This window comes from Microtus oregoni, unplaced genomic scaffold (assembly GCF_018167655.1).
Source record: "Microtus oregoni isolate MIOR12 unplaced genomic scaffold, Mior012 000045F_ref0000178, whole genome shotgun sequence".
NCBI lineage: Eukaryota > Metazoa > Chordata > Mammalia > Rodentia > Cricetidae > Microtus > Microtus oregoni.
In genome coordinates, this window is record NW_024543219.1 from 14076874 (window position 1) to 14098476 (window position 21603).

The 21603-nt window shown below is 41.3% G+C and overlaps 1 protein-coding gene across 1 annotated transcript in view; it reads right to left on the reverse strand.

The window, feature by feature from the left end:
* The window catches only part of LOC121435039 (ankyrin repeat domain-containing protein 26-like), a 114370-nt gene extending 94103 nt beyond the window's left edge, over positions 1-20267 (reverse strand). Inside the window, exon 1 of the mRNA XM_041634093.1 lies at positions 19814-20267. The gene's annotated coding sequence lies outside the window, so the exon portion shown is untranslated. The remainder of the gene's footprint in view (positions 1-19813) is intronic.
* Between the last annotated feature and the right edge of the window lie 1336 nt (positions 20268-21603).

A 21603-nucleotide genomic window follows, 5' to 3' on the forward strand; every position in this document is an offset into this window, starting at 1 on the left:
TTTGCTGCCCCCCTCAACTGCTGATCAGAACCCTAAGTGGGCCACTCTCAGGGAGAGGTGGTCAGAGGAATTCTGCTGTACATTCTGAGGACACAATGTCTTAGCCAGAAGCACTTTTCTCTCCATGTGACTAGTGTCAGAGAGCCACTGAACCTAAAGGAAGCTGCTGAGTGTGAGGTGCAGTAAGGCATGTCCTAAGGTGGGGACACATTAGTGCCTCCCTGCCTCCTGCTGTTTGTTCTCCTTCTGTCCCCAAACCCCAGTAAATGTAGAAGCTTTAGACACTCCCACATAACAGTTTTGGCATGGCCAGCTCCTAGATTAGGGAATGGACAAACTAATGTTCTGGAATCCTTGAATTTTAGGAATTATGATAAACAAGAGATCCCATTTGCATCTCAAGAATCTCTAGCTCCTCTGCCCCATTACTGGAGGGCCCACCTCCTCCAGGAAGCTCAACATCTGCCCAGGACTCACTGTTTCTATCCAGAGCATTCATTTGATCTTGTTTTACTCTTCTGCATCTGTCTGCTTCCTGGATGATGATCACCATTCTCTCTCCAAAGTAGACTCCTCAGTCTTGACAACATCTCTAATTGTGTACCCTACAGGCACTGAAGGAATGGCCTAAGGGCAGCTGGTATTGCAACATCACTGGTGGCATCACGGGATTCCAGGAGCTTTCCAGGATACAATGGATCGTGCAGAGAAGAGACTGCTGATATCATGGGGAACAGCCTTTGCCACCGTGCAAATTAGCTTTCCTGAAATGACCAGAAGCCCAGGTTCCCTTTCCAGGAGCCTCTCTTGGAACACAGGAGAAGATCTTCAGCACCTCTTCATTTTAAAGCTAGAGTTCCCTTAGCTTGATTGGAAGGCCCATAGCACTTTCTGTTATTCTTTCGGTCCCTGCCCTAGCCATGCCCACTCCTATTTTACCTCTGACCTCTGCCACCATCTCTCTCTCTCCTGTTCTCTCCCGGTGTACTCATGGGGCTTTGCCTCTCTCCTACTCCTACTCCTTCTTCTTCTTCTTCTTCTTCTTCTTCTTCTTCTTCTTCTTCTTCTTCTTCTTCTTCTCTCTCTCTCTCCCTTAATAAATACTTATGACTATTTTTTGTGTCTATGTGTCTGTTACCCGCCGCCACCGCCCACGCAGCGCATGCCCTCCCGCTGGTGGGAAACTGTAGCCACTTGTCGCATGGCAGGCTCCGCCAGCCTGCCTGGGGATCTTGCAGGTACCGACAACCATCTCTGCCAGGCTAGCAGCTGCGCTGCAAACATCTTAGAAACATCTTAGGAGTAAGATTGGTGCCATGTGACTCCCAAACCGGGTTCTTTTCCACTTCACCGGCTTCCCTAATTGCTTCAATCGGTGAGTGTCTCCCCACTCTGCTTTGGTTGCCTCCCTTTGCCAGAGTCATTTGGATGCCTGCCATTTGTCTGCAGCTTGCCACTAGTAACCTACGATGTCCTGGCAGCCTGTTGGAGAGACCGCCCGCCCTGGATCGCCATCTGGGGCCGGGGGTTCGGCTGGTGCTGCCTGGAGCTCTGCCCTCCACCCTCTGGGGCACGGTCAAAACCCACGTGTTGCATCTGCCTGGGCGCAGCTTTACAAATCCTCTTAAATCCTCTTTGGCTAGCTTAACCACCCCCTTTTAGCCCAGAGATTTTTGTTGAGCTCCCAGAAATCTCGGGTGCTGTCTGGGGTCAAGAGGAACTTCCCTGGTTGTTCCTTTAGCTAGCATTCACTCCTGGCTTTTCATCCGTGGCTATACCCGCCTCAAAGGGCTAGCTAGGTTTAGTCAGCCCCTCATTTCACTCATGCCTGGAAGCCCGGGGCTTCCAGTTCGCCTTTCTGTTCTTTCCTGTTCTCTCGGTATAGCTCACTAGGGTGTGAGCACAGCTTGCTACGGTGCGGGCAGGCCAATTGTTTCCCCCCTGCCCGGGAATTTGCCTCTCGTTGGGGGCGGGGGCTGATTCAGTTAGGCCATACCACTCCTGTATAAGCAGCTCAGACGCCTGCTTATAGGGCCTACGGTGGTCGATTCCAACTGCACCTTGCCTTCATGGCCTCGGGTGCCTTTTTGTGAGTGTTTTTCCGCGGTTTTGGCAATGGGTATCAAGCTGTCCAGACCTATCACTCCGGCCTCATGCTTTAATGCCTTACACTTCTCTGTCTCTGTTCAACCCAATATAACTTAGAGAAAAACTGTAAATGGCTGTTTTTTTTTTTTCGGTTCCAACCTTTTGCCCCTCCCCGCTGCAGCTTCTGTTATGTCATGGTGGCTCTACAACAAAACAAAAACTTTTTTCCACAGCATGTGGCGGTCACCATCTTGGCTAAGGGCCAGGTGGGTCAGGTGACTCTTTTCGCCATCTTGGCTGAGAGCCAGGCCACGTGACCACACTCTCCCGGTTTTACTCCCGGTTTTACCCTGCCTCTTTACCCGGATTTCACTGAACTCCTCATGTTAACTCTGTTACATGCGTTTTGAGCAATGGTATGCCTTTGATAGGGCCCATCAGAGGCGTCCACGTTGCCTAATTCTTGTTCACTCTTTCTATGTATAATAATTGTTTATTACATCTCATTTCAGACTACAGAACATGAGTCTCATATTTTAAACTGGTATGTACTTTTAAGTCCCTTAAGTTTTTCGCTACCATTGTCTGTTCTGACATTAACCTTCCATTGCCAGAAGTTTCTTCTTTCTGCCCTTTTACGAGTGTAAATCTTACCTGCTAAGAACCAGTATACTACAACTATATTTAATTCAGCCCTGAACTGCTCAGAGATCTGGGGAATGTGATATTTAAGTATTTAATTATTAAAAACTTTTCACAACAACAACAACAAAAAAGAGACAGGTTGGCTCCTAGCAGCAGTTCTCTGCTCCCTCCAAAGAAGACAGATGACAGACCCGCGCAGAACAACGTCCTTCTGCATTTTGCTTTGACTGCAGAGTGCTGACCATTGGAAAAACCTGCCTTTTGTCTAAAATAAAGACCTCTAGACGTGGACAGAATCGCTGGAATTGACAGCCGAGCTGCTCAGGTCAAGGTAGTCCTGTCTTCCTACAGATTTCTTAGCCCACAGGGCCTTCTGCAGCCTGGCAGGCCCTGCACTAAACAGCAAAGGTCAAGTGGAACCTTCAGCGACCACGGAGGACCCAAAAGAGAGTAGCTCTGGGTGCCAACCAAGTAAGCTCTCTGTTATTTTTTAATCAGTAACTCAAGTAAAATCTTATCCTTTTCAAAGATCTCTGACAGTTTGATAGCTGCGAGGTTTTGCTTGCCAGGTTACCTCACCAAATAAATTTTAAATCAAAATTTCTCTCCTATACTGATTTCCATGTGACTAAAACTTCTGTTTTCACAAACCCAAGAAGTTCTTGCAAGTTTCAGGGAGCCAAATTAAAATATCCATCTTAAACAGGTCAGATACCCCCTCAATTCCCTGGTCCAAAAAAATTTTTTTTCCCTTAATTTAACTTTATTGTTTGTTCTGCCAATATCTTAGGGACACCAGACATTCCCATGCCATAAAAACCGGTCAAAAGCAAAGAGACCAGCCATGCCAGGATGCGACCAGCACCCAGCCTTCTATTGGGTTCCCCTCTACGAAAGACAACGCCCACATCAGCCGGAAGAAGTCTTGAGAATTCGCCATACCAATTCCTTCAAACTGGGGTGTCCAATTTGCTTTTTTATAAAAAGCAAGATGTGGAAATGTTATTCTTTCAGTCCCTGCCCTAGCCACGCCCACTCCTTTTTTACCTCTGACCTCCGCCGCCATCTCTCTCCTTCTGTTCTCTCCCAGTGTACACACAGGGCTTTGCCTCTCTCCTTCTTCTCTCTCTCTCTCTCTCTCTCCCTTTCTCTCTCTCTCTTAATAAATACTTATGGCTATTTTTTTTGTGTCTATGTGTCTGTTACCCGCCGCCACTTCCCGCGCAGCGCGTGCCCTCCCGCTGGTAAGAAACTGTAGCCGCTTGTCGCATGGCAGGCTCTGCTAGCCTGCCTGAGGATCTTGCAGGTACCGACAACCGTCTCTGCCAGGCTAGCAGCTGCGCTGCAAACATCTTAGAAACATATTAGGAATAAGACTTTCCATTTTGAGAAATAAGCTATGCTTTTCAAATAGTGCCCAGAAACTTATTGTTCCTTCCCTAAAATCACTCTATTCATCAATATGAGCAATTAAATATTCCTGAGAAGTCATGTTATGATAAATGTAAATTGAAAAACATCATGTTCCCGAAGTACAAGTGTTTGACAACACATACAGAAGAACTTTCAGGGCTGGCTACAGTGTAGGATTTGGTATAAGAGTACAGTCATAGAAGCCATAGGCTTAGATTTAGAAAACTGTCCCAGGTGCACTTAGAGAATGCACTCATCAGGCTACTGGCAAAAGTGTGATGATCCATTGGCAGAGGAAAGCTGAAATAGTGGATCCAACATGACGAAAGGCCTCAGGCTGAGTGTGATGCTCTCCACAATGCACGTAAGACACTAAGGCAGGATTAGTTACAGGGCTCAGTAAGTTACAGCAGTGGTCTGACTAATGGAGGAAAAAGAAGGATAGTGGGAAAATAAAGACAACAACTGTAGACATATCTCAGTTGGCAGAGTGCCTGCCTAGTATGTGGCAAGTCCTGTGTTCAATGACTAGTGCTGCCCTCACTGGTCCTGGTGGCTCCACTTATAATCTCAGCACTTGTGAAGTCTAAGTAGGATGATCTAAGCTCAAGGTGAACCTGCAAAGCCAGTGTGAGAACAGCTTGGGAGACATTAGACCCTTCCTCAAAAAATAAACCAGAAACAAACCCTACCTTTAAGGCCTCACTTCCCAATCCTTTCTAATAAAAACAACTTACCATTCTCCCTAACAGTCTTTCATCTTATGGAGATGTACTGGTAGGTAGAGTCATCTTTGTAATTAAAGGACATTGCTCTTGCCATTCCTTAGGTCCACATAGATGACTATTGAAAGTGGGTTTGGCCATCATATCTACTGAGTAATAACCACTTCTGCTAGCATAATACAACGCCTATGACAAACTCATGTAAGTATTGGCTATAAAAAAACAAAACAAGGAAGTTTGCCATTTAATCTGCGGGGCCCTTGGACTACCAGGTGTCCCTGTTCCTGTGCTGAGAAGATCAAAATGAACCAGTGAGTATGAGCTATCCCTGGCTGGATGGTCAGGGAAGGGAGCACAGGGCCCCTCCAACTCCTGCTGCAGGGACTTTTTTGCTCCACATGACCCTGCCTCCCTCAAGCCTACCCTATTGCCTTCAAGATCCTTGTCCCAGGAGCAGTTCCTGCTGCTGAACTGAGGAGATCCATCCAGAGTGTCAGTCACACCATTGATTGAACCAAGACACCAAGACTCTCCTGGCTGCATTTGAAGGAAGAGATGGGCAGTCGCCAATGCAAGAATTCCTCCAACAACCTGAAAGGCAACATGACATCACCAGAATCCAGGGATCACGCAACAAGAAGACTTGAACACCCTATTCCAGAGAAAGTAGAAGAAATCGACTTTACATGTAACATAATGAAAATAATAGAGGACCTTAAATAGGATGTGAAAAACTGCTTTCAAGAAACGGAAAAGACAAAGAAAAATGTAGAAAAAATAAATAAATCTCTCAAAGATATCCAAGAAAACCAAGAAAAAGCATCAAACAGGTAATGGAAACAGTTCAAGACTTGAAAACTAAAATGGAGGCAATGAAGAAAACACAAACCGAGTAAAGGCTGGATATAGAAAATCTGGGTGAACGAACAAGAACTACAGAGTCAAGTATAAACAACAGAATATAAGAGATAGAAGAAAGAATCTCAGACACTGAAGATACTATAGAGGAAATAAACTCATTGATTAAAGAACACAACAAATCCAACAAATTCTTAACACAAAACATCAGGGAAATCTGGGAAACCATGAAATGACCAAACCAAAGAATAACAGGGGTAGAAGAAGGAGAAGAATTACAACTCAAAGGCCCAGAAAATATATTTAACAAAATTATAGAAGAAAACTTTTCCAACCTAAAGAAGAATATTCCTATGAAGGTACAAGAAGCATACAGAACACTAAATAGACTGGATCAAAAACAAGCATCAAATCACCATATAATAATCAAAACATAAAACAAACAGAATAAAGAAAGAATATTAAGAGCTGCAAGGGAAAAAGGTCAAGGAGCATATAAAGCTAAACCGATCAGAATTACATCTGACTTCTCCGTGGAAACCATGAAAGCCAGAAGGTCTTGGATAGATGTGCTGCAGATACTAAGAGACCTTGGATGCAAGCCCAGACTACTATACTCAGCAAAGCTTGCATTCACCATCGATGGAGAAAACAAGACATTCCAGGACAAAAACAGATTTAAACAATATGTAGCCACAAACTCAGCCTTACAAAATACTAGAAGGTAAATCACAAACCAAGGAAGCCAATAGCACCCATAATAACACAAGCATCTGACAACCCTCCACCAGCACAACTCAAAGAAGAGAAACACACAAACACTACAACCTGAAAAAACAATCAGAGTTAACAACTACTGGTCATTAATATCACTTAATATCAATGGACTCAATTCACCTATAAAAAGGCACAGTTTAAGAGAATGGATATGAAAACAGGATCCATCATTCTGCTGTTTACAAGAAATACACCTCAACCTCAAAGACAGACACTACCTCAGAGTAATGAGTTGGGAAAAGGTTTTCCAACCAAATGGACCAAAGAAACAAGTGGGTGTGGCTATACTAATATCTAACAAATTTGATTTCAAACTAAAATCAATCAGAAGAGATGGAGAAGAACACTTTGGACTCATAACAAGAACAATTTATCAGGTGGACGTCTCAATCCTGAATATCTATGCCCCTAATATAAAAGCACCCACATATGTAAAAGAAACATTACTAGAACTTAAAGCATACATCAAAACCCACACTCTAAAAATAGGAGATTTCAACACTTCTCTATCACCAATGGACAGGTAAATCAGACACAAACTTAACAGAGAAATAAAAGAACTAACAGATGTAATGAACCGAATGGACTTAACAGACATCTATACAAAATTCCACCCAAACAGAAAAGAACATACCTTCTTCTCAGTATCTCATGGAACCTTCTCAAAAAGTGATCACATAATTGGTAACAAATCAAACATCCACAGATACAAAGAAATTGTAGTAACCACCTGTGTACTATCAGATCAGCATGGAATAAAGTTAGAATTCAAAAACAATTCTTACCCCAGAAAGCCTACATACTTATGGAAACTGAACAGTCAACTACTGAACCAACCCTAGGTCAAGGAAGAAATAAAGGAAGAAATTAAGGTCTTCCTCGAATTCAATGAAAATAAAGACACAACATACCCCAACATATGGGACATTATGAAAGCAGTGCTAAGAAGATAGTTCATAGCACTAAGTGCCCACATAAAGAAAATGGAGAAATCTTTTGTCTGCGACGTCCCTGGCCAGCAAGGGCCCCTGACCCTGTACCAGAAGATCCATTGGTTGGGTGAGTATGTTCCTGACCAGAGGCAGAAGCCCCAGAACGGGAGCACAGACATTCCCCAACCCTTTAAACTCTCTCTTCAGGTGCCTCTCTCCCTGGCTACTGCCTCTCTCTTCCTATCTCATCCCAGCTTGCACCCAAGCACCCCTTCCCTTCTTCGGGGTCACAAGACCCCCCACCTCCACCTTTTTTGGTTCTTGGACGGGGTGTTTTGTGTGAGTGCAACTGGGCGGGAGTCCTTTATTTCTCTAAGCCTGCAAGCAGCAAGCCAGTCATTTTGTCTACGAGGTCCCTGGCCAGCAAGGGGCCCTGATTTTGTACCAGAAGTTTCATCAGAGAGCATTTGAAGAAAGAGATGGATAGGCGCCAATGCAAGAATTCCTCCAACAATCTGAAAAACAACATGATAACCCCAGAACCCAGTGAACATACAACAGGAAGACTTGAACACCCTAACAAGAATTAGAAAAAATGGACATTATGAAAGTGATAGAGTCCCTTAAACAGGACGTGAAAAACTCCCTTAAAGAAATGGATGAGAAGAATTACAAAAAGTTTGAAGAAATGAATAAATCCGTAAAAGTTACCCTAGGAAACCCAAGAAAAAAACAATCAAACAGATAATGGAAACAGTTCAAGACTTGAAAATTGAAATGGAGGCAATGAAGAAAAAACAAACTGAGGGCTGGCTAGATATGGAAAATCTAGGTAAATGAACAGAGACTACAGAGACAAGCTTAACCAACAGAATACAAGAGACAGAAGAAAGAATCTCAGATGTTGAAGACACCATAGAGAAAATAAAGGTACTGATCTAAGAAAACAGCAAATCCAACTAATTCTCATCACAAAACATCCAAGTAATCTGGGATACAATAAAAACACCAAACCTAAGAATAATAGGGGTAGAAGACGGAGAAGAATTATAGATCAAAGGCCCAGAAAATATATTTAACAAAATTATAGTAGAAAACTTTCCCAACCTAAAGAAGGATATTCCTATGAAGATTCAAGAAACATACAGAACACTAAACAGACTGGACAAAAAAAAAATCCCCTAACCTTATAATAATCAAAACACAAAACATACAGAATAAAAAAAGAACATTAAGAGCTGCAAGGGAAAAAAGGTCAAGGAACATGTAAAGGTAAACCGATCAGAATTACACCTGACTTCTCCATGGAAACCATGAAAGCCAGAAGGTCTTGGATAGATGTGCTGCAGACACTAAGAGACTATGGATGCAAGCCGAGACTACTATACACAGCAAAGCTTGCATTCACCATCGATGGAGAAAACAAGATATTCCAGAACAAAAACAAATATAAACAATATGTAGCCGCAAATCCAGCTTTACAGAAAGTAATAGAAGGAAAATCACAACCCAAGGAATCCAACAATATACACAATAACTCAGATATCTAGCAACCTTTCACCAGCGCAACTCAAAGAAGGGAAACACACAAACTCTACCACCAAAAAAATGAATTATAAATAACTGGAGTTAACAACCACTGGTCATTAATATCACTTAATATCAATGGACTCAATTCACTTATAAAAAGGCACAGGCTAGGGGCTGGAGAGATGGCTCAGAGGTTAAGAACATTGCATGCTCTTCTAAAGGTCCTGAGTTCAATTCCCAGCAACAACATGGTGGCTCAAAAACATCTGAAATGGGGTCTGGCACCCTCTTCAGGTCTGCAGGCATACGCACAGACAGAATATTGCATACCTAATAAATAAATATTTTTTAAAAATGGCACAGGCTAAGACTGTGGATGTGAAAACAGGATCCAATATTCGGCTACTTACCAGAAACACACCTCAACCACAAAGACAGACATCTACTCAGAGTAAAGGGCTGGGAAAAGGTTTTCAATCAAATAGACCTAAGAAACAAGCGGGTTCTAACAAAATGGACTTTAAACTAAAATCAATCAGAAGAGATGGAGAGGGACATTTTATACTCATAACAGGAACAATTCATCAGGATGAAGTCTCAATCCATAATATTTATGCCCCTAATATAAAAGCACCCACTTATGTCAAAGAAACATTACTAGAAATCAAGGCAGACATCAAACCACACACACTAATAGTAGGAGACTTCAACACTTCTCTCATCAATGGACAAGTCAGTCAGACAGAAACCTAACAGAGAAATTAGAGAATTTACGGAGGCAATGAACCAAATGGACTTAACAAATATCTATAGAACATTCCACACAAATAGGAAAGAATATACCTTCTTCTTAGCATCTCATGGAACCTTCTCAAAAATTGACAACATACTCGGTAACAAAGCAAACTTTCACAGATACAAAAAATATCAGTAACCACCTGTGTCTTATTGGATCACCATGAAATAAAGTTAGATTTTAACAATAATTCTACCCCCAGAAAGCCTACAAACTCATGGAAACTGAACAGTCAACTACTGAACCACTTTTGGGTCAGGGAAGAAATAAAGAACGAAATTAAAGTCTTCCTTGAATTCAACAAAAATAAAGACACAACATACCCAAATGTTTTTTTTTTTTAATGTGTTCTTGGATTCTGTTTTTCAGAATTTTTGAGAATTTTTGCATCAGTGTTCATGAGTGAGACTGGTCTGTAATTCTCTTTCTTGGTTGTGTCTTTGTGTGGTTTTGGAATCAGGGTGACGGTAGCTTCATAAAAAGAGTTTCCCAATGACTCTTCTGTTTTTATATTGTGAAATACATTAAGGAGAATAGGTATCAGCTCTTCTTGGAAGTTCTAATAGGAAAGTTTATAGCTCTATGTGCCGACATTAAAAAAAATGGAGAAAGCTCACATTAGAGACTTAACAGCACTGCTGAAAGCTCTAGAAAAAAAAGAAGCAGACTCACCCAGGAGTATTAGAACACTGGAAATAATCAAACTGAGGGCTAAAATCAACAAAATAGAAACACAGAAAACAATCCACAGAATCAATAAAAGAAAGAGCTGGTTCTTTCAGAAAGTAAAAAAGATAGACAAACCTTTATCCAAACTAATCAAAAGGCAGAGAGAGAACATACAAATTAACAAGATCAGAAATGAAAAGGGGTACATAACAACACACACTGAGGAAATTCAGAGAATCATTAGGTCTTACTACAAAAGCTTATATGCCACAAAGTTGGAAAATATAAAAGAAATGGACTTGTTTTTAGATAAGTACCACTTACCAAAATTAAATCAAGACCAGGTGAACAATTTAAATAGACCTATAAGTCGTGAGGAAATAGAAGTAGTCATAAAAAAAAAAAAAAACTTCAAACCAAAAAAAAGCCCAGTACCAGTGGTTTTAATGCAGTATTTTATCAGAACTTCCAAGAAGAGCTGATACCTATTCTCCTTAATGTATTTCACAATATAAAAACAAAAGAGTCATTGGGAAACTCTTTTTATGAAGCTACCGTCACCCTGATTCCAAAACCACACAAAGACACAACCAAGAAAGAGAATTACAGACCAGTCTCACTCATGAACACTGATGCAAAAATTCTCAAAAATTCTGAAAAACAGAATCCAAGAACACATTAAAAAAAATTATCCATTATGATCAAGTAGGCTTCATCTGAGAGATGCAGGGCTGGTTCAACATACGAAAATCTATCAATGTAATGCATCATATAAATAAACTGAAAGAAAAAAAAACATACGATCATTTCACTAGACGCGGAAAAGCATTTGACAATATTCAATACCCCTTTATCATAAAGGTTTTGGTAAGGTTAGGGATACAAGGATCATACCTGAATATAATAAAGCAATATATAACAAGACAACACCTAATATCAAATTAAATGGAGAGGAACTCAAAGCCATTTCACTATAATCAGAAACAAGACAAGGCTGTCCACTCTCCCCATCTCTTCAACATAGTGCTTGAACTTCTAGTAATAGCAATAAGACAACAAAGGTGATCAAGAGGATTCTAATCGGAAAGAAAGAAGTCAAACTTTCGTTATTTGCAGATGATATGATAGTGTATATTGGTGACCCCAAGAACTCTACCAAGGAACTCCTATAGCTGATAAATACCTTCAGTGATGTGGCAGGTTGCAAGATCAACTCAAAAAAATCAGTAGCCCTCCTATACACAAAGGATAGAGAAGCCGAGAGGGAAATCAGAGAAACTTCATCTTTTATGGTAGCCACAAATAGCATAAAGTATTGTAGGGTATCTCTAACCAAGGAAGTCAAAGATCTATTTGACAAAAACTTTAAGGCATTGAAGAAAGGAACTGAAGAAAACACCAGAAAATTGAAGGGTATCCCTTGCTCTTGGATGGGTAGGATCAACATAGTAAAAATGGCAATTCTACCGAAGGTAATCTATACATTCTATGCAATCCCCATTAAAATCCCAACAAAATTCTTCACAGACCTTAAGAGAACAATAATCAACTTTATATGGAAAAACAAGAAACCCAGGATAGCCAAAACAATCCTATACAATAAAAGTACTTCCGGAGGCATTACCATCCCTGACTTCAAACTCTATTTCACAGATAGAGTAATGAAAACAGCTTGGTATTGGCACAAAAACAGAGATGTTGACCAATGAAATCGAATCGAAGACCCAGCTATTAACCCACAAACCTATGAACACCTGATTTTCAACAAAGGAGCTAAAATTATACAATGAAAGAAAGAAAGCATCTTTAACAAATGGTGCTGGCATAACTGGATGTCAACCTGTAGAAGAATGAAAAAAGATCCATATCTATCACCATGCACAAAACTCAAGTCCAAATGGATTAAAGACCTCAATATAAATCTGACCACACTGAATCTGATAGAAGAGAAAGTGGAAAATAGCAAGTAATACATGGACACAGGAGACCACTTCCTACGTATAAACCCAGTAGCACATACAATTAGAGCAACAATGAATAAATGGGACCTCCTAAAACTGAGAAGCTTCTATAATGCAAAGGACACTGTCATTAAAAAGGCAACCTACTGAATCGGAGAAGATCTTCACCAACCCCACAACAGACAAAGGTCTGATCTCCAAAATATATAAAGAACTCAAGAACTAGACATTAATATTCTAATTAACCCGCTGAAGGTCCCCCGCAAGGGTGCTCAGGCACCTTCAGCTTGTGCTGCAGGGTCTCCTATGTTCTACTCGACCCTGCCCTGCCCCCCACGATCGCCCTTTTGTCCTCCGTGTCTTTGGGCTACCAGGCACCCCTGTTTCAGTGCTGAGGAGTTTTATCCTGATGGGCTATCCACCCAGAGAGGGATACCAGGCATCCCTGTTTTGGTGCTGAGGAATTCCATCCAGACAGGAACAGTTCCTGCTTCTACACTGAGGAGATACACCCAGAGAGTAAGTCACAGCAAAGACTGGACCAAGACACCAGGCCTCTCCGGGCTCCATTTGAAGGAAGAGATGGGCAGGCGCCAATGCAAAAATTCCTCCAACAACCTGAAAGGCAACATGACATCACCAGAATCCAGGGATCCTGAAACTAGAAGAATTGAACACCCTACTCCAGAAGAAATAGAAGAAATCGTCTTTAAACAGAACTATATGAAAAAAATAGAGGACCTTAAACAGGAGGTGAAAAACTGCCATAAAGAAATGGAGATGACAAACAAAAAGGTAGAGGAAATGAATAAATCTCTCAAAGATACCAAAGAAAAACAAGAAAAAGCAATCAAACAGATAAGGGAAATGGTTCAAGACTAAAGAATGAAATGGAGGAAATGAAGAAAACGCAAACCGAGGGAAGGCTGGAGATGGAAAATCTTGGTAAATGAACAGGAACTACATAGACAACAGAATACAAGATATAGAAGAAAGAATCTCAGACACTGAAGATACCATAGAGAAAATAAACATACTGATCAAAGAAAACAGCAAATCCAACAAATTCTCATCACAAAACATTCAGGAAATCTGGGACACAATAAAAAGACCAAACCTAAGAAGAATAGGAATAGAAGAAGGAGAAGAGTCACAGCTCAAAGGCCCAGAAAATATTTTTAACAAAACTATGGAAGAAAACTTTCACAACCTAAAGAAATATATTCCTATGAAGGTTCAAGAAGCATACAGAACACCGAATAGACTGGATCATAAAAAGAAAACATCTCCTCACCATATAATAATCAAAACACAAAACATACAGAATAAAGAAAGAATATTAAGAGCTGCAAAGGAAAAAGGCCAAGTTACTTATAAAAGTAAACCTATCAGACTTACACCTGACTTTTCTATGGAATCCATGAGAGCCAGAAGATCCTGTATAGATGTACTGCAGAAGCGAAGAGACCATGGATGCAAGCCCAGACTACTGTACCCAGCCAAGCTTTCATTCACTATAAATGGAGAAAGCAAAATTTTCCTGGATAAAAACAAATTTAAACATTACATAGCCACAAATCCAGCCTTACAGAAAGTAATAGAGGGAAAATCACAAACCAAGCAGTCCAACAATGCCCACAATAACTCAGACATCTAATGACCCTGCACCAGCACAACTCCAAAAAGGGAAACACACACTCTACTACCAAAAAAAGAAAAAAATGACCGGAGTTAAAAACCACTGGTCATTAATATCACTTAATATCAATGGACTCAACTCACCTATAAAAAGGCACAGGCTAAGAGATTGGATACGAAAACAGGATCCAACATTTTGCTACTTACAAGAAACACACCTTACCACAAAGACAGACATTTACTCAGAGAAAAGGGTTGGGAAAAGGTTTATCAAGCAAATGGACCTAAGAAACAAGCGGGAGTGGCCATACTAATTTCTAACAAAGTTGACTTGAAACTAAAATCAATCAGAAGAGATGGAGAGGGGCATTTTATACTCATAACAGGAACAATTCATCAGGATGAAGTCTCAATCCTGAATATCTATGCCCCTAATATAAAAGTACCCACTAATGTAAAAGAAACATTACTAAAACTCAAGGCAGTCATCAAACCATACACACTAATAGTAGGAGACTTCAACACTCCTCTCTCACCAATGGACAGCTCAATAAGACAGAAACCTAACAGAGAAATGAAAGGATTAATGGAGGTAATGAACCAAATGGACTTAACAGACATCTATAGAACATTCCACCCAAATAGGAAAGAATATACCTTTTTTTCTGCAGCTCATGGAACATTCTCGAAAATTGACCACATACTCAGCAACAAAGCAAACTTCCACAGATACAAAAAAATATTAGTAACCACCTGTGTCTTATTAAATCACCATGGATTAAAGTTAGAATTCAACAACAATGCTACCCCCAGAAAGCCTACAAACTCATGGAAACTGGACAGTCAACTACTGAACCACACCTGGATCAAGAAAGAAATAAAGAAGGAAATTAAAGTCTTTCTTGAATTCAATGAAAATAGAGACTCAACATACTCAAACCTATGGGAAAAGCAGTGCTAAGAGGAAAGTTCATAGCACTAAGTACCCACTTAAAGAAAATGGAGAAAACACACACTGGAGACTTAACAGCACACCTGAGAGCTCTAGAAAAAAAAGAAGCCGACTCACCTAGGAGGAGTAAAAGACTGGAAATAATCAAATAGAGGCCTGAAATCAACAAAACAGAAACACAGAAAACAATCCAAAGAATCAATGAAACAAAAAGCTGGTTCTTCAAGAAAATCAACAGGATTGATAAACCCCTATACAAACTAATCAAACGGCGGAGAGAGAATACACAAATTAACAACATCAGAAATGAAAAGGGGGACATAATCACAGAAACAGAGGAAATTCAGAGAATCATTAGATCTTACTACAAAAGCCTGTATGCCACAAAACTGGAAAATGTAAAAGAAATGGACACTTTTTTAGATAAGTACCATATACCAAAGTTAAACAAGGACCATGTGAACAATCTAAATAGACCTGTTAGTTGCGAAGAATTAGAAGCTGTTATCAAAAACCTCCCTACCAAAAAAAAAAAAAAGCCCAGGTCCAGATGGATTCAATGCAGAAATCTACCAGTACTTCCAAGATGACCTAATACCTATATTCCTTAATGTATTTAACAATATAGAAACAGAAGAGTCATTGCCAAAATCCTTTTATAAATCTACAGTTACCCTGATACCAAAACCACACAAAGACTCAACCAAGAAAGAGAATTACAGGCCAATCTCACTCATGAACATCAATGCGAAAATCCTCAATAAAATACTGGCAAACCGAATCCAAGAACACATTAGAAAAATTATCCATTAAGATCAAGTAGGCTTCATCTGAGAGATGCAGGGCTGGTTCAACATACGAAAATCTATCAATGTAATCCATCATATAAATAAACTGAAAGAAAAAAACCATATGATCATTTCATTAGATGCTGAAAAAGCATTTGACAAAATTCAACCACCTTTTATGATAAAGGTCTTGGAGAGATTAGGGATACAAGGGTCATACCTAAATATAATAAAAGCTATTTACAGCAAGCCGACAGCTAACATCAAATCAAATGGAGAGAAAGCCAAAGCCATTCCACTAAAATCAGGAACACAACAAGGTTGTCCACTCTCTCCACACCTCTTCAATATAGTGCTTGAAGTTCTAGCAATAGCAACAAGATAACATAAGGGGATCAAGGAGATTCGAATTGGAAAGGAAGAAGTTAAACTTTTATTATTTGCAGATGATATGATAGTGTACATAAGCAACCCCAAAAACTCCACCAAATAATGCCTACAGCTGATAAACACCTTTAGTAGCGTGGCAGGATACAAGATCAACTGCAAACAATCAGTTGCCCTCCTAAACACAAAGGATATAAAAGGAGAGAGGGAAATCACAGAAGCATCACCTTTCACGATAGCCAAAAATAGAATAAAATATCTTGCGGTAACTCTAACCAAGGAGTGAAGGATCCATTTGACAAGAACTTTAAGCCTTTGAAGAAAGAAATTGAGGAAGATACCAGAAAATGGAAGGATCTCCCTTGCTCTTGGATAGGGAGAATCAACATAGTAAAAATGGCAATTCTACCAAGGGCAATTTAAAGATTCAATGCAATCCCAATTAAGGTCCCATCAAAACTTTTCACAGATCTTGAGAGGCCATTAATCAACTTTATATGGAAAAAAACAAAAAAACCCAGGATAGCCAAAACAATCTTATACAATAAAGGATTGTCTGGAGGCATTACCATCCCTGACTTCAAACTCTATTACAGAGCTACAATATTGAAAACAGCTTGGTATTAGCATAAAAACAGAGAAGTCGACCAATGGAATCGAATAGAAGACCCGGATTTCAACCCTCAATCCTATGAACACCTGATTTTAGATAAAGGAGCTAAAAGTATACAATGGAAGAAAGAAAGCATATTCAACAAATGGTGCTGGCATAACTGGATGTCACCTGTAGAAAATTGAAAATAGATCCATATCTATCATCATGCACAAAACTCAAGTCCAAATGGATCAAAGACCTCAATATCAATCTGAACACACTGAACATGATAGAAGAGAAAGTGGGAAGTACTCTACAACATATGGGCACAGGAGATCACTTCCTATGTTTAACCCCAGCAGCTCAAACATTAAGGGCAACATTGAACAAATGGGACCTCCTGAAACCAAGAAGCTTCTGCAAAGCAAAGGACACTGTCACTAAGACAAAAAGGCAACCTACTGACTGGGAGAAGATCTTAACTAACCCCGCAAAGGACAAAGGTCTGATCTCCAAAATATATAAAGAACTCAAGAAACTAGACTTTAAAACTCTAATTAACCTAATTAAAAATGGGGCACTGAACTGAACAGAGAATTCTCAACAGAAGAAGTTCAAATGGCCAAAAGACACTGAAGGTCATGCTCATCCTCCTTGGTGATCAGGGAAATGCAAATTAAAACAACTTTGAGATACCATCTTACACCTGTCAGAAAGGCTAAAATCAAAAACATCAATGATAGCCTTTGCTGGAGAGGTTGTGGAGTAGGGGTACACTCATCCATTGCTGGTGGGAATGCAAACTTGTGCAACTACTTTGGAAATCAGTGTGGCGATTTCTCACGAAATTCGGGATCATCCTACCCAAAGACCCTGTAATACTACTATTAGGAATATACCCAAGAGATGCCCTATCATATGACAAAAGCATTTGTTCAACTATGTTCATAGCAGCATTATTTGTAATTGCCAGAACCTAGATGCACTTCAGTGGAAGAATAGATGAAGAAAGTGTGGAATATATACATATTAGAGTAATACTCAGTGGTAAAAAACAATGACATCATGAATTTTGCATGCAAATAGATGGAAATAGAAAAGACTATCCTGAGTGAGGTAACCCAGACCCAAAAAGATGAACATGGAATGTACTCACTCATAATTGGTTTCTAGCCATAAATAAAGGACATTGAGCCTTTAATTTGTGGCCCTAGAGAAGTTAAATAAGAAGGTGAACCCAAAGAAAAACATATAGTCATCCACCTGGATATGGGAAGTGGACAAGATTGCCGGGCAAAAACTGAGAACTTGGGGGTGGGGTGGGATGGGGGTAAGGGGAAATGGGGTGAATAAAGTCAAAAGGGGAGGATGGGGGGATCTTGGGGGATTGGGTTTTTTGGGATAAAGGAAGGGTGGATATGGGAGCAGGGAAGTATATATCTTAATTAAGGGAGCCATCTTAGGGTTGGCAAGAGACTTTACTCTAGAGGGACTCCCAGGTGTCCAGGGTGATGTCCCCAGCTACTACCTTGGGCAAGTGAGGAGAGGGAACTTGAAATGACCCTATCCTATAGCCATACTCATGAATATCTTGCATATCACCATAGAACCTTCATCTGCCGATGGATGAAGGTAGAGACAGAGACCCACATTGGAGCACGGGACTGATCTCCCAAGGTCCAAATGAGGAGCAAAAAGAGGGAGAACATGAGCAAGGAAGTCAGGACTGCGAGGGGTGCACCCACTCACTGTGACTGTGGGGCTGATCTATTGGGAGCTCACCAAGGCTAGCTGGAATGGGACTGAATAAGCATGGGCTAAAACCAGGCTCTCTGAGCAAGGAGGACAATGAGGGCTGTGGAAGCCATGGACAATGGCACTAGGTTTTGATGCTACTGCATGAACTGTCTTTGTGGGAGCCTAGCCTGTTTGGATGCTCACCTTCCTGGATCTGGATGGAGGGGGAAGAACCTGGGACTTCCCACAGGGCAGGGAATCCAGACTACTCTTCAGACTCGAGAGGGAGGGGGAATGGAGTTGGGGGAGGGGAAGAGGAGTTGGAGGAGGGGGAGCGAAATGGGAGGAGGGGAGGAGGCGGAAATTTTTTTTCAAAAAGTAAAAGACTGGAGGGGAAGGGAGGAGAGTGAGTGGAGGAGCATGAGGGGAATGGGAGGAGGGGAGGAAGTGGAAATTTTTGAATGGAAAAATAAAAAAAGAAAAGAAATCAAAATAACATTTGCAGTATTTTTCAAAAAAAACTTTAACAGATACCAAAGAGATGCAACTGAAATTAACATGAAATGACATGACCATTTTGTTTCAATATGAATGACAGGATACTTCAGCTAGATCCACTTCGGGAATTAAAACAATCATCATCACAGCATAACTCCAGTCAACAGGTGCAGGGGAATGAATGTACCCAAACTTAAGAAGGCACGTGCTTAATGCAGTCTGTAAATCCCCAAGAAATGAAGGTGTACAAAATGACACCAATTTATATCAGAGTCATCCCGGCTCATGAGGACGCTTGTACAGACAATGACCTTTCAAAAGCTGGAGCACTTCTCCAGACCCGGAAAATGGAATGGTTTAAAAACATGAATGAGCGACTTCTGGAAATAAATAGGGAGGATAAGGGAGTGACAGTGGTAAGCAAAAAAAAAAAAAAAAAAAAAAAAAGATACATCACTTTGGCAATGAACTCTCAAAACAGCTTCATTATGAAGTAGAAAAGCAAAGACTGAACACTAAAATCCAATTTTCATTGTGAATTCCTGAATTCACAGTAGGGTCTGAAAACTCTGCGTGACCCAATCTTTCAGAGGCAAGATGGGGGGGAATGGGGGTAGACAGTTTCTCAACTAGAAAAAAACAGGGTTTTCTACATCGTTTCATGCATCCCTACAGTTCTATTTACCAAAAGCAGCTACTAGCTGGGTATTCACTAGGGCCCCAGCTGAGGATCTTAATGCAGTTTTCTGAGCATTGGTCACGCCCCCTCCCACAGAGAAAGCGTGGGAAAATGCCCTAAGACTGCCAGTGCAGGCAGTGCTTACCTGACTGATCCACTGTACCAGGGAGCTCTTTCCTGCGATGTCCACGCCGAGCAGCTGTCCTTCAGAGGAAAGTCCCAGCAGGAACCACTGAAGCTGGTAGCAGGAGAATGCGCATCCATGGAGGCTGGGATCAGTGGCCGCGCCACCCACCGCTGGCCACGGATGCTAGGGAGAAGGGTCCACCACACGCGTTGCTCTCGCCTGACCCGGGTCCTGTATCTCGCGCGTGGCTGCGGGCAACCGAGGCAGAGACGCCATTGCGCGCGACCGCTCCTCACGTTCAGACTTCCCTCAACTAAGTTGAGCCCTCACCGGTCGGCTCCCCGGGCTCACTGGCGGCCAAGTCCGAGCAGCTCCACGCCTAGGCGGTGACCGACAATAGGCGGCAGCTCCTTGGAGGCGGCTGGGGAGAGGTTGAGGCTCCCTGATGTTGAAGGAGCCCAGAAGCTTAACAGGGGTCTCCTTGACGCCCCCTGCATACAGCCCCGCCCACCCGCGCATGCGCTGCCTGTGGACCTTGAGTAGACAGCTGCCCCCCCAGGAACGCCCCTTCTGGGGGCGGGGCTTCTGAGGAGCTGTTGACAGTTGATCTCTTCAGGGAAAGAGAGTCAGTTTGAGAATTGGAACCCCTTTGGTCAACCATGTCTCAGTGGATGCCCAACTCCAGTCCCTATACTGGCAGCAGAAATTGAACCCAGTGAATTATATATATATAAAAAAAAAGTTGAGAGGGTTGGCGTGGGTGAATATGTCCAAAATATGTTATATGCATACATGAAAGTTTCAAAGAATTATATCAACACTTTCCCCTCGCAGTCCTACGACTACAGGATTGAACCTGTGCAAATCCTGTATTTGCTGCCACAGTCTACATGAGTTCATATGTACATCAGTCCTTCTGTGCCTGGAAGTCACTCTTTCCTTGGAGTCATGCATCACCTCTGGCTCCTACAGGTTTTCTGCCTCCTCTCCTCACAACTCCCTGAGCCTTGTGGGGAGGGGTTCAATCAAAACATCCCATTTAGGACTCAATGCCCCAATGTCTGTCACTTTCTACACATTGTGCACTTGGGGGTTTCCCATCTACTAGAAGAAGAAGCTTCTCTGATGTGGATTGGGCAAGGTGCCATTAAGAGACATTTTATCGCTATGTCCCTTTATCAGAATAATAATAGCAGGCATCCCCCAAGACAGTGACATACCAGTTTGGGGTTCTAAGCCACTTTGTCAGTGTAGGTCTGAGCTTTATCTCATGGAATCACAAAGTGGCTGGTTGCTCCCATAACATTTGTGCCTCTATTAAACTAGAATGTCTTGCTGTTGTAAGTCACAGGTTTAGTTTGGTAATATTGCTGATTACCTTTATCTTTTGGTATCAAGCAGAATAGCTTCTACTATCATGACGGCTAATCAATAAAGGCAAAATTTCTAATTAGGCACTAACTCAGCTATTCCATATTAAATGATAAAAGTGAATGTTATTTTCAGCAATAGAGCCTTCCTATCAGTTTATGGAAAGTAATCACTGGCATTGGAAATTACCTAATATATTTGGGGGTTTCCATGGGGTCTCTTTGGCCAAAATCTCAGTAAGGTATCACCCATTTCTGGCACTGGAGGGTTTACTTGGTGGCATAAGATGTCCAGTTGTCTCCGCTGTTATTTGGTAACACCATTTAGATTACTTTCAATCATGCATGTGTTTTAGGAATCTTCTACAGTAGTAGGTTTCCACGTTGGTTTCTCAAACGTCCTTTAGTGTTAGTTGTCCTCCCCATAGTCCCTCCTTT